General features: G+C 38.5%; 1 long non-coding RNA gene across 1 annotated transcript; it reads left to right on the top strand.

Annotated features, from left to right (window-relative positions):
* Positions 1 to 6,377: 6,377 nt before the first annotated feature.
* On the top strand, positions 6,378 to 11,133 carry LOC136790956 (uncharacterized). The gene is made up of 3 exons (XR_010831945.1): positions 6,378 to 6,987; positions 7,724 to 7,973; positions 8,059 to 11,133. It is a non-coding gene; the product is annotated as an uncharacterized lncRNA (long non-coding RNA).
* The last annotated feature ends 255 nt before the right edge of the window (positions 11,134 to 11,388 follow it).

The raw sequence follows: 11,388 nt of genomic DNA, 5'->3' as shown, positions 1-11,388 counted from the left end.
AAACATGCTGCATATATTATGTGTACTGAATTGATATGAAAACCGAATCATTTGTAGTCAAAATAGTTTGGAAAAAGGCAATGATTTTTTTCTTTTCTAGAAGTATTTCCCTCATGTGTAACTAGCTTCAAGGACAACCTTGGTGCATAAAATTACTTTTGTCTTTGGGCTGTTAAAATATTTATATTTGTATATTTTCCACCACGATCTATATCTTTTTACATCAGGATACCTCAGTATTTTTACTAATGTCTTTGTAATATATTGATTACTCTAATTCTGTGTTTGCAAGCTTTCCTAAGGAATTGTAAGACAGATCAGTTATTCTGAAAAAAACAGCAGCAGGGCTTCATCAGACAGTACAGAAAATAGTCTTCCTGCATTTTTAACACAGCTTAAACATTTGATATTTTCATGAATTCATATCTGCCACCTTTGTGTTTGATCGCATTTCCAGCACCATTTTGCCAATCTTCTAATAATGAAACATCCTCACTACAATCACCATGTTATTACTAAAGATTTATTCCTTTTTTTAACTTGTGTCATTTTTACGGCTAGAGTATCTCCATTCTGCCACAGAGAAAAATGCTTCTGCTATCACCAAATGGCACAACCATTTTAAAAAATAATTTTATATTGATTTTAGCCAATTCATGTCATGCAATTTAACTTACATTTTTGTATGTGTAATTTGTGTGTCTCAGTTTTAGAAACATAGAAGAATTTAGGTTGGAAGGGATGTTGGAAGTCATTTAGTTCACAGTCCTGTTGAATGCATGGTTAATTTCAGAGGCTCCGGGCCTTGCCCTATTTAGTTTAAAAAATCTCCACAAATGGAGTTTCCATAGCCTCTCCAGGGCCTTGCTGCAATGCTTAGCCTCTCCCATGGTGAGGAATTTTTGTCCTTGTGCAAAGTCAGAATTGCCTTTTGTTCTTTCACTGTGCACCTCTGGAAAGCGTCCGCTTTTCTGTTCTCTCTAACTCCTCTGTAGGCTGTAGAAAACTACATTTGTGTTCCTCATAGCCTTTTTTTTTTTTTTTTGTACTAGTTAAACCCAGATTTTTTAATCTCAGTTTATGTAATGTGCTCTAATCCCCTTGCCATCTTAGTGGCCTGCCTCTGGACTCCCTCCAGTTTGTCAGTGTCTCTCTCATACTGAGTGCCCAAACTGGCCTCAGTGTTCCAGAAAAGGCTACTCCACAAATGGCCTCACAGGTGCTGAGCAGACGGGAATAAAAGCTTCCCCCAGTATGCTGGCTATGGGCATGCTAATGCAGTCTGGTATGGGGCTGGCCTTCATGGCAGCAGAGAGGCGTTGCTGACTCCTGTTGAGCCCACTGTCCTGTTGGGTAAGCCTGCTCAGAAGCTCATCTCTGATCAAGGGCTTCAGTGTGCTTGGATCCACACAAACACTGTAGGTGATGGAAAGGTAAATCTTATGGACATTGATTAGGCACGTAACTGTAATCATTGTTATTAGATGATCACTTAATTTAGCTGACTGAATTATTTAGCCAGTTTTCTGAGTAAAAGCTTGGGAGAGAACACGCACCTTCCAATGCCCAATTTAAGCTGTGTTCTGAGTAACACTTTAAACCTGATTCTGATCCCCAGTATCTAGAGAAGGAGCTTACGGATACTCTTTTTAATTCTGACTGGCTCACACAGATACACCTAAAGTTGGTTAGTATAAATAAAGGAACTGAGCTGATCCATTTTCAGTTCTAATTTTGGTTCAGCTGTGATGAAAGTTGTTCCACCGTCCTTCCTGTTCAGATCAGAAATAGATTGGTAATTGACTCATGTTAGAAAATACAGCATTTAAAAATAGAAATGATCACATGCTGTGGGTGATCCCATGGAATGGTGCTTCAGGTGGAGGTAGGGTTTAAACCCTCTTTTCTGCTTTCCTGTCACAACACTGCTTTTATTTGTGTTTCTCACACAGCACCACTGCTTTCCTCAGCTCTTCAGTCTCGCTTGCCCTGTTTAGGAACTGAGTCAATCTGGCAAGTAAAGTGAAGGAGATGGAGAAGAGCTGCAGGATGGCACTATAGTTAGTGTTTTAGTGGTGCTGTCATCTGTGCCAAGGATGTGAGAGACTGGAAGGGAGATGCTGAAGCCCTCCCAGTCTTGCCCTTCTGGAAGTATGCATAGACATACACATTTTTGTAGACATTATGTTCTTTGAATGGAGGGAAACATATGCTGATGGGGTCTAGAGGGCATTCAAACTCTGTAGAGTGCATCTTTCAGCTTTGTTTCATTTGGAGGATATCTGGATGCACTCTGATTTATGCCATGTCAACAAGGGAAAGAGGGAATGAACAGGAGGTTTACTTCAAAAGGATACTCCTGATATGAACATAAGGACTCACGTTGATGGATCCATTGAATGGATGGTTCCAAAAGCTAACATGCTCAGCCAGACTGTAAGGAAGTAGTATCTTCTCCCCTTTAAAAATAAATTATCTCCATATTCACTGATGCTTAGCAAATTATGCCAGCATTTATTCCTTCTGATAGGACGAGAAAGAGGGAAAATAGTACAAAATAGGGGTGTTAGCAGTGGAAGCCATCTGTAGTTGGGTTAAAAATGAAGGACTAATCTAATAAGTGATGATATTCTGTTTCAATACCAAAATGGAGAGTATATGGACAGAAATGTGTCTTCTAAATATGCAATTTTACTGTTTGAAAGCCTTCAATATTTACCTTTTTATAAAGCCAACTCAGAGAACTTGCCCTGATTTCAAATTTTTTCTTCTTCTCCATAATTCCTGAGAATTCATAAATTTAAGTATGAAATCCAGCACACAACTACTTCTATAGCATTAGTTGCAGACAGTGCTGTTATTTGTATTCTTCTGAGTTGTTCCTGTAAAATATTATAGCAGCAAATACAGAGAAATATGATACTTCTGTAATAATGATGGGACTGAAGATGGTTACATAATGCAAACACTTGTGAAACTAGTAAAATCAAGGATTTCTTGCCAAGGATTTCTTGCCATTTCTTAAGAAGAGCAGGTGAGCAGTGTTTCATTTCTTTGAGATGGAGGGTTTTCTAAATTTTCACAGAATCACAGAATCATCTAGGTTGGAAGAGACCTCCAAGATCACCTAGTCCAACCTCTGACCTAACACTAACAAGTCCTCCACTAAACCATATCACTAAGCTCTACATCTAAATGTCTTTTAAAGACCTCCAGGGATGGTGACTCCACCACTTCCCTGGGCAGCCCATTCCAATGCCTAACAACCCTTTCGGTAAAGAAGTTCTTCCTAATATCCAACCTAAACCTCCCCTGGCGCAACTTTAGCCCATTCCCCCTCGTCCTGTCACCAGGCACGTGGGAGAATAGACCAACCCCCACCTCTTTACAGCCTCCTTTAAGGTACCTGTAGAGTGCAATAAGGTTGCCCCTGAGCCTCCTCTTCTCCAGGCTGAACAACCCCAGCTCCCTCAGCCGCTCCTCGTAAGACTTGTTCTCCGGACCCCTCACCAGCTTCGTTGCCCTTTTCTGGACTCGCTTGAGCACCTCGATGTCCTTCTTGTAGGGAGGGGCCCAAAACTGAACACAGTACTCGAGGTGCGGCCTCACCAGAGCCGAGTACAGGGGAACAATCACCTCCCTAGCCCTGCTAGCCACACTGCTTCTTATGCAGGCCAGGATGCTGTTGGCCTTCTTGGCCACCTGGGCACACTGCTGGCTCATATTCAGCTGCCTGTCAGCCAATACTCCCAGGTCCTTCTCCTCCAGGCAGCTTTCTAACCACTCATTGCCCAGCCTGTAGCGCTGTTTGGGGTTGTTGCTCCCCAAGTGCAGGACCCGGCAGTTGGCCTTGTTGAACTTCATACAGTTAAATTTTGTTGGGTTTTGGTCACCATCTTCAGCTTCCCATTTGGGAAACGAGTATTGTCTAGCACGCCACATTTGGAAAGTCTGTGACCCCTCAGCATTTGAGCTTTGATATCTTACTGTGGACATGTTTTTAATCATATGAGTAACTGTAACCATTGTTTGATTATTAAGTGCCATCCAGTTCCCCAGGGTTGTTTTTTTTTTTTTTTTTTTTTTTTTTGTAAAAAGGCTTCAGCATATGCAAGAGTTAATTAATTCCCTGTGGGTTTTTGTATTATCTTCAACTCCCAGTCTGATTTTCTGAATCTTTCTGTGTGTTCCTATCTATTCAGCAGCTAAGCAACTATGCTAAAAAAAAGTCACTGTAAAATACCAAAATGGCATTTCCCTCCTCCAGCCTTTTGTAGAGTAACTGCAACAGGGAGGATCAGGAATTTTACTGCCAGCTGATTTGAGATCCATGAGAACAAATAACTACACATTTTTTACTTGTTATCTTTGTTCATTATAATTGATTGAAATGAAACTTAAAATTATGTTTCTGCTGAAGGCTTGAGAGAAATGGTGGTTTTCAATATGCATTTAAGACAGAAACATCTATCAGCAGCACTGTAAAATTGGTAAATTAGCTCTGCTAAGTATGTGTTACACCAGTGAGAGCTCCTCAGCATGTCTGATGGTAAAACCAGAGGCTACTTTAATTAAAATTTTGGATACAGATGGAGAAGAACAATAATTTATGTGCAATGGGACAATTTATGCACAATGAATTAGTGTAATATACAGGTTAAAAACATCCTTTTTTGAGAAAGCAACAAAAAAGAAAGTATAACATCATGTACTAAGGTCTGACTGCACAAATACTCCCCTTTACCAAGATTATTCACTGGGCATTCCAGTAGATTTCAGAGAGATTTTGCTGGGGGAAAGTTACTTGTTCTTTAGAATAACTTAAGTGATTCTGTAGGGCCATGATCTGATCTGTATTGTGAAATATGCTTAACTTCAAATACCCATAAGAAGTACAAGTAGAAAACATCGCAAAAGATATATTTTAAGAAAAAGAAAATACGTTAACCTTGCATCTAAAGGATTTGGAAAGTAGGAAATACCTCAGAATTTAAATTGTTTGATCTGAAACGTAAACAATATCAGTAAACGAGATCCAGGGAAGAAGATTGCTACACAAAAGATTCCCAAGTATTGAAATTTCTGTGCATGTAATTGCATAGATGATTTGTATGTACTCAAGTGTACTTGGGTACAAGCTGAAGGTCCTGCACAAGATTGGAAGATATTTTACCAAAAATTGTTATAGAAATAATTAATTTCCAAGTACATGGTCAAAAAATATTTACGAATATGCTCGACTATTTTCATAAAGTGTTATTATATAAAGCAGAGATGCTTATTTAAATAAAAATGAAGTCTGAAGAATAAAGGCAGGTATATTCTGGTAATATGTGCAGATGACTTACTGTGTTAATATGTATTATATAATCTGTAAACTGTCTTGAGGCAGAACAAAATCTTTAAAGATACTCTTACAATCTAATTTATGATATTCATAAATGTTATCTCTGAGGAAGTAGAACTGAATTTTCCTGAACTTTACCTCCATGAATAATAGTTGTCAAAAGGCTCTTCAGGATGAAATGTCAATTTTTTTTTTTCCAGTGGCTTGTGATAAGTTTTACAATAAAAATGTTAGGCTGACTAATTTTTTTTTCTTCAGAAAGAGTTTATTATAATAGTCTACACACCCAGAATGTTTTCCAGTTATCATAAGTAGCTCTGAGGCCACAGTATGTGGTTGAAGTAAAGGAAATTGAGGTAATATTTGCACCTGTTAATACAAACACAGCTGTTCCACCTCTTACTAGTTAGATAAAAATTATGTTTGCAAAGTTCAGTTCTGGAACTAAATATCCAAGATTAGCAATGTTAAAATTATGTTTGTTTTTTTTTTTTGTTTATTTGTTTAGGTCCAGTGTTTAGTTTGTTTCGTGTGATAGTTTACAGCTTTTCTGCACGTAAATTGGCAATCTCCACTTGCATAAAGACAACTTAAACAGATAATTCTTTTGCTTCTGCAGCTTAATAAAACAAACGGTCAGAAGCCATTCTTTTTTGTCAAGTGCAGTTATGTCTTTATGGAGTGCATTGCTGCATACAAGCATTAAATAGGGATGCAATTTTTTTATTTACTTGTTTTTTTTTGTCGTCCTTCTAATCAACCTAGCTAGGATGGCAAATACTTTTAAATGTGTACCAGGTGTTATTGAGAAATTTTGCAGGTTGGATTCTTTTATTTCTCCATGGAAAGCAAATTCACTAAAGTATTTGATTTTTCTCCATTAATCAGAATTATTATTATTATTTTTAGATTATAGAGACAATATTTCTTAAGTAAAGAAAATAACAAGACCAATTATGACATTTTCTCTGTTGTGTGCAATGACACTTTTGAAATCATAGCCATCTATTGCTGACTACTGGTGTTGACTTAGGCATCAGATTTTCAAAAGGCATGCTTACTTTAGATTCTAGTGTATCACGTTTCCATCTGTTGGATAAATATTTTTTTTTTTCAACTAAGTGTAAAACCCCAAATACATGTCGCCCCAGATGCTCAAGAAGTTTTTCATCTGACTGCTGACAGGCAACAATATGAGATCGAAAATCCTTTAAAAACACCTGCCAAGCAGGACTTGTAGAATATTGTCTCAGGCAACTAGAAACTCCTTCAGATTACTTTTGGAACTGTGTAGGAGGGTAGTCACCTGAGATTTTGGACCCCAGGAATGCAGAAATTAAAAACAGCAATCCTTGAGATAGTGCAAACAAGTCTTACTGATAGTGTATGATTACCCAGCAGGTGGGAGATGTAAATCAGTAGCTTGGAGAGAATCAGGAGATATGAGAACAGCAGAGGGTTGTATGCTCAAGTGCATGCCCTCTACAGTTGCGTTCCAGGAAATCTGACCTTGGGTTATTTTGGATGCTGGCTGATAGAAGCCTTTTTCTTACTGTCTGAGCACTGTTGCTGAAGAAACTGCACTCCCCCTTTTTGCATTTTATTCCACTGACTTTAGTAGACAGGATTGATGCGAGCAGGTGAGACTGAAATCCTATTGTGTAAGTTCCCTTCTTGCCTGGCATGCAGAAATTTTTCTGTCCCTCACAGGGAGTATTCGGTATATAGACCTTGGGAAGTGTTCCTTCAGTGTTCTAAAAACAGTATGTTCTTTGGTAAATAAACCTCTTTTTCCCTTCCCCCATTCACTAAGATTAAATAACCCTTTGGTGACATGTTCTCTGTAGTCCTTCTGTGGCTTCACATGGATAGATCTGAAGGGATCTGTTGATCAAATAGAAGACTGCTTGGCAACACCAATGTACTTTTATTGATACAGATTTTTTTTTCTTCTTCTTTGTCTATTGATGTATTTGCCTAGGAAAAAGCATAACCAAATAAAGTAGAAGAGATTAAATGAGCATGAAAGAAGAACAGTTTCATGTTGTTGGTTGTGCTCAACAGTAGGGTTAGAGAGCAGATAGGGACAAAATTTCATTTTTTTGGACTCTGTTATGATCTTTATTTAATGCAGCAAATAGAAAACTTGGTGACCCTATGACCCTTCAAATATGGTGTGATTTTAGCCACACAGTTTTCCTTTATTCTCTATCAGGGAAACCTGAAGAGCAGGACGTTATATATATATATATGTATATATATATATTTGTATTTCAGTTTGATTCTGAGTAAGGCAGTGAGCAACTGTGGTCTTGGTATAAGTTACTGCTGTTACTTTCTCAATACTTTCCCATGTTTCCCAATATCTGCCTGCAGACTAGGAGTCTGAGACTAAGTGACTGCTTGGACCATAGAATCTACCCCTCTGCTGCAACAGGCCTTGCATCTCATAAAACCAACCAAGCTCAGTCTGGAAACTACTTTATCACCCACCTCACCTATACCAAGATATTCTGCATTGCTTTAAAAACACTGTTCTGAGCTTCAAGGGCTTCAGCTCTGCTTACTGCTAGCAAAGAAGGCCTCTCTTAGTAAACTACCCCTCCTCTAAGAGCACCACTGATACGTATGCTTTTTTGCATCTAATAAAATGCAGGATATACATGTGAAAATGTGGTATTTAGGTGTTGTTTTTGTTTGTTTCTTTCCAGTTACACTTGTTCAAATGCTGTTCTGTGACCCTTCTGATTAGAAACCTGCTTTCCTTTTCTACCCTTCCCAGCTACTCAACCTGTGCTTGGAAGGTAGTTATTCAGCTTGCAAACTGGATAGTATGGTTTTCTGGGTTGTTGTAACTCTTCTGGGGAGGTTTGTGCAAAGCTTTGTTTAAGGTAAATGCAAGATTGCTCACAGTAGTAAGATATGGGAATGAACAAACTATTGTTTTGTCAATATGTATTCCATAGAGAGTGTAGGAATAGGGTGGGAGATCCATGGTTGCTGAATTATTCTATAGTGGGGGAAGAAATGCTTGGCTTTTCTGGGTGTTACAGGCTGAGACTGATAACAAAAGCCTTGTAAATAAAAATATTTCAGGGCATCTCAGCTGTGTGTTTAAAGTCAGCATTACAAAATTATTCTCAACCACAAGGACAATTTATTTTTAGAAGGCAGTGAAAAGTAGCATTAATGTCTTTCTGATAGCTTTTCTAATTCAGTGAAAAAAATTTAAAGAATTTCGAGAAAGAAGAGTATGATCCAAGGCTATGTCTTTTGGCTAGAAACAGGAAAGAGAAATCTCCTTAGAATTTCTATTTCCAGCTTTTTGTATTTGTGAATCTGAACTTCCATGTTTTTCTGTGGTTATCTGAAATGAAATTCTAAACCTGTAGAGGTTTGTCTATCCTTAGCCACGCTATTTAACCGTTCTCTGTTCTTTCAGTTCTGGCTGATTTTCTGAAGTGATATCAGAACAATGTGAATTGATTCTATAATGTATGACTAGCATTATAATGAAGCAGCTTCTTTTCTATTTTTAAAATTAAGGTTTAAGTAGATTCCTGTAGACAGGTTTAATCTTCAGCTGCTATTCTCAGAATTTATTAGTAGCCTCCGACAAAGGAAATAATGCAGTTTTTAGAGGAATGCAACATAAGCCGTATAATTCCAAGAATACCTGTTTAGGACTACATATATATATATAGTATTCATGTGCTAGTTACCACTGAGCTGTTAGGGAGGGTTGACTGCCATGATAGAGTGGAACTCCTTTATATATACCTTTGATTTATTCATTGATCGTTTCAGGTCACAGATACACAAGTTGCTGGTTTTGATAGGGCTCTGGCAAAGATGTATTGGTCTAAAAGCATGGAAGGGTGAAATTTAACCATATAAATGGGACTGTGTACTTCTAAAATTTCAGAATAGCCACTTGGGGTGTAAAAACTGAGAATACCACAGTATCACAGTATCACAGATTTCTAGGTTGGAAGAGACCTCAAGATCATCGAGTCCAACCTCCGACCTAACACTAAGTACTCCACTAAACCATATCGCTAAGCTCTACATCTAAACATCTTTTAAAGACCTCCAGGGATGGTGACTCCACCACCTCCCTGGGCAGCCCGTTCCAATGCTTAATAACCCTTTCGGTAAAGAAGTACTTCCTAACATCCAACCTAAAACTCCCCTGTCGCAACTTTCGCCCATTCCCCCTCGTCCTGTCACCAGGCACGTGGGAGAACAGACCAACCCCCACCTCTTTACAGCCTCCTTTAAGGTAAATGTAGAGAGTGATAAGGTCGCCCCTGAGCCTCCTCTTCTCCAGGCTGAACAACCCCAGCTCCCTCAGCCGCTCCTCGTAAGACTTGTTCTCCAGACCCCTCACCAGCTTGGTCGCCCTTCTCTGGACTCTCTCGAGCACCTCCATGTCCTTCTTGTAGAGAGGGGCCCAAAACTGAACACAGTACTCCAGGTGCGGCCTCACCAGAGCCGAGTACAGGGGCACAATCACTTCCCTAGACCTGCTGGCCACACTGCTTCTTATACAGGCCAGGATGCTGTTGGCCTTCTTGGCCACTTGGGCACACTGCTGGCTCATATTCAGCCGACTATCAACCAATACTCCCAGGTCCTTCTCGGCCAGGCAGCTTTCCAGCCACTCATCTCCCAGCCTGTAGCTCTGCTTGGGGTTGTTGCACCCCAGGTGCAGGACCCGGCACTTGGCCTTGTTGAACTTCATACAGTTGACCTCACCTTTGGATCCAATAGATCATCCATACCTTTATAGCAGAATTGCAGGTCATCTTCATAATCCTCTCTTTTGTCCTAATAGCAAATATTGGATGTTGCTTCTACATTCACAGTGTCTGTTAAGAGTATTTTATGTTTTTGACTGCAAGGGGTAGCAGGTGGAAAATACCTTTTTTTTGCGTGTGTGTGTGTGGGGGAAATTAAAGGTCCATTCATACTTTATTTTGCCACATGATGTCCTCCTAATCTCAGTTGGAATCAGAGAATGCATACACTCTGTTTTCAACTGTAAAATACTGTAACATTCAGACATGTATTTAGATAAAAGGTATCATTCTGGTTACATGTTCTTATTACTGTAGAAAATCAGAAGGACCTGTGTATTTTTTTCAGTTGCTCTATATGAATTGTGAATGTTTCTTTTGAGTCTGAGCATTCTAAATACAGCCTTATGAAATAAAATAACTGCATTAAAATTCAAAGCCTAGTATAAACTTTGGCATTTTCATTTGTTGTACTTTAATGAACATAGTCCAGTTTATTGTTGTTAAACTGTTGTATTGTTGTTAAACTGTTGTATTGTTGTTAAAATTTCTAGTACTTATTTTTAAGGAATAGCACAAATACAATTTTTAAATTTAGATGTGACATACTACTTGTCCTTCACTTGGTATCAAGTTATTCCTTGCTTTAAGCCATTTTTTGTCTAAATGAGTATTACTTTGTAATGCTAACGTCACACACCTTTGTGTTTTAGGACTCCATAAATGGTATTTTTCTATTTGCTTGTTCATAAAAGCAGGGACTTAATCTTGCGTTCTCTTATTACAAATAAAGGAAAACATTTATTCTTAAAGCTGCCGAGATTCTTTAAATAAATTTCAGTGATAGTGCTGAAGACCTGCATCCACCAGAGGCCAGTAGTGCGCTTCTTACAGCGTGCCATTGAGCATTGAATTCACCCAGCTGTCACAGGGATTAAATGTAGTGCTTCGGAATATTAACAACAACAATAAAATTAATCTTCTTTGTTTGCTGAAGAGCCTACAGATGTTTTCTCTGTATATTTTCCCAGTGTGTAGCTGTGTATATTAATACATATGCATAGACGTGTATTTCTCATCATTTAGAAAGCAATAGAGATTACCAGTAAAACTTTATGTCTTCCTACTCATCTGATCCTTTGCTATGCTGGGAATTTGCATTGGGCATAAACTGTTTATAACAACACACGTTTTACAAGGTGGCTGGATAATAGCAAAAAGAACGTTTTCCAATACACATAT

This window comes from Anser cygnoides, chromosome 5 (assembly GCF_040182565.1).
Source record: "Anser cygnoides isolate HZ-2024a breed goose chromosome 5, Taihu_goose_T2T_genome, whole genome shotgun sequence".
Classification (NCBI taxonomy): Eukaryota; Metazoa; Chordata; class Aves; order Anseriformes; family Anatidae; genus Anser; species Anser cygnoides.
This window is presented reverse-complemented; position numbering and strand designations above follow the sequence as displayed.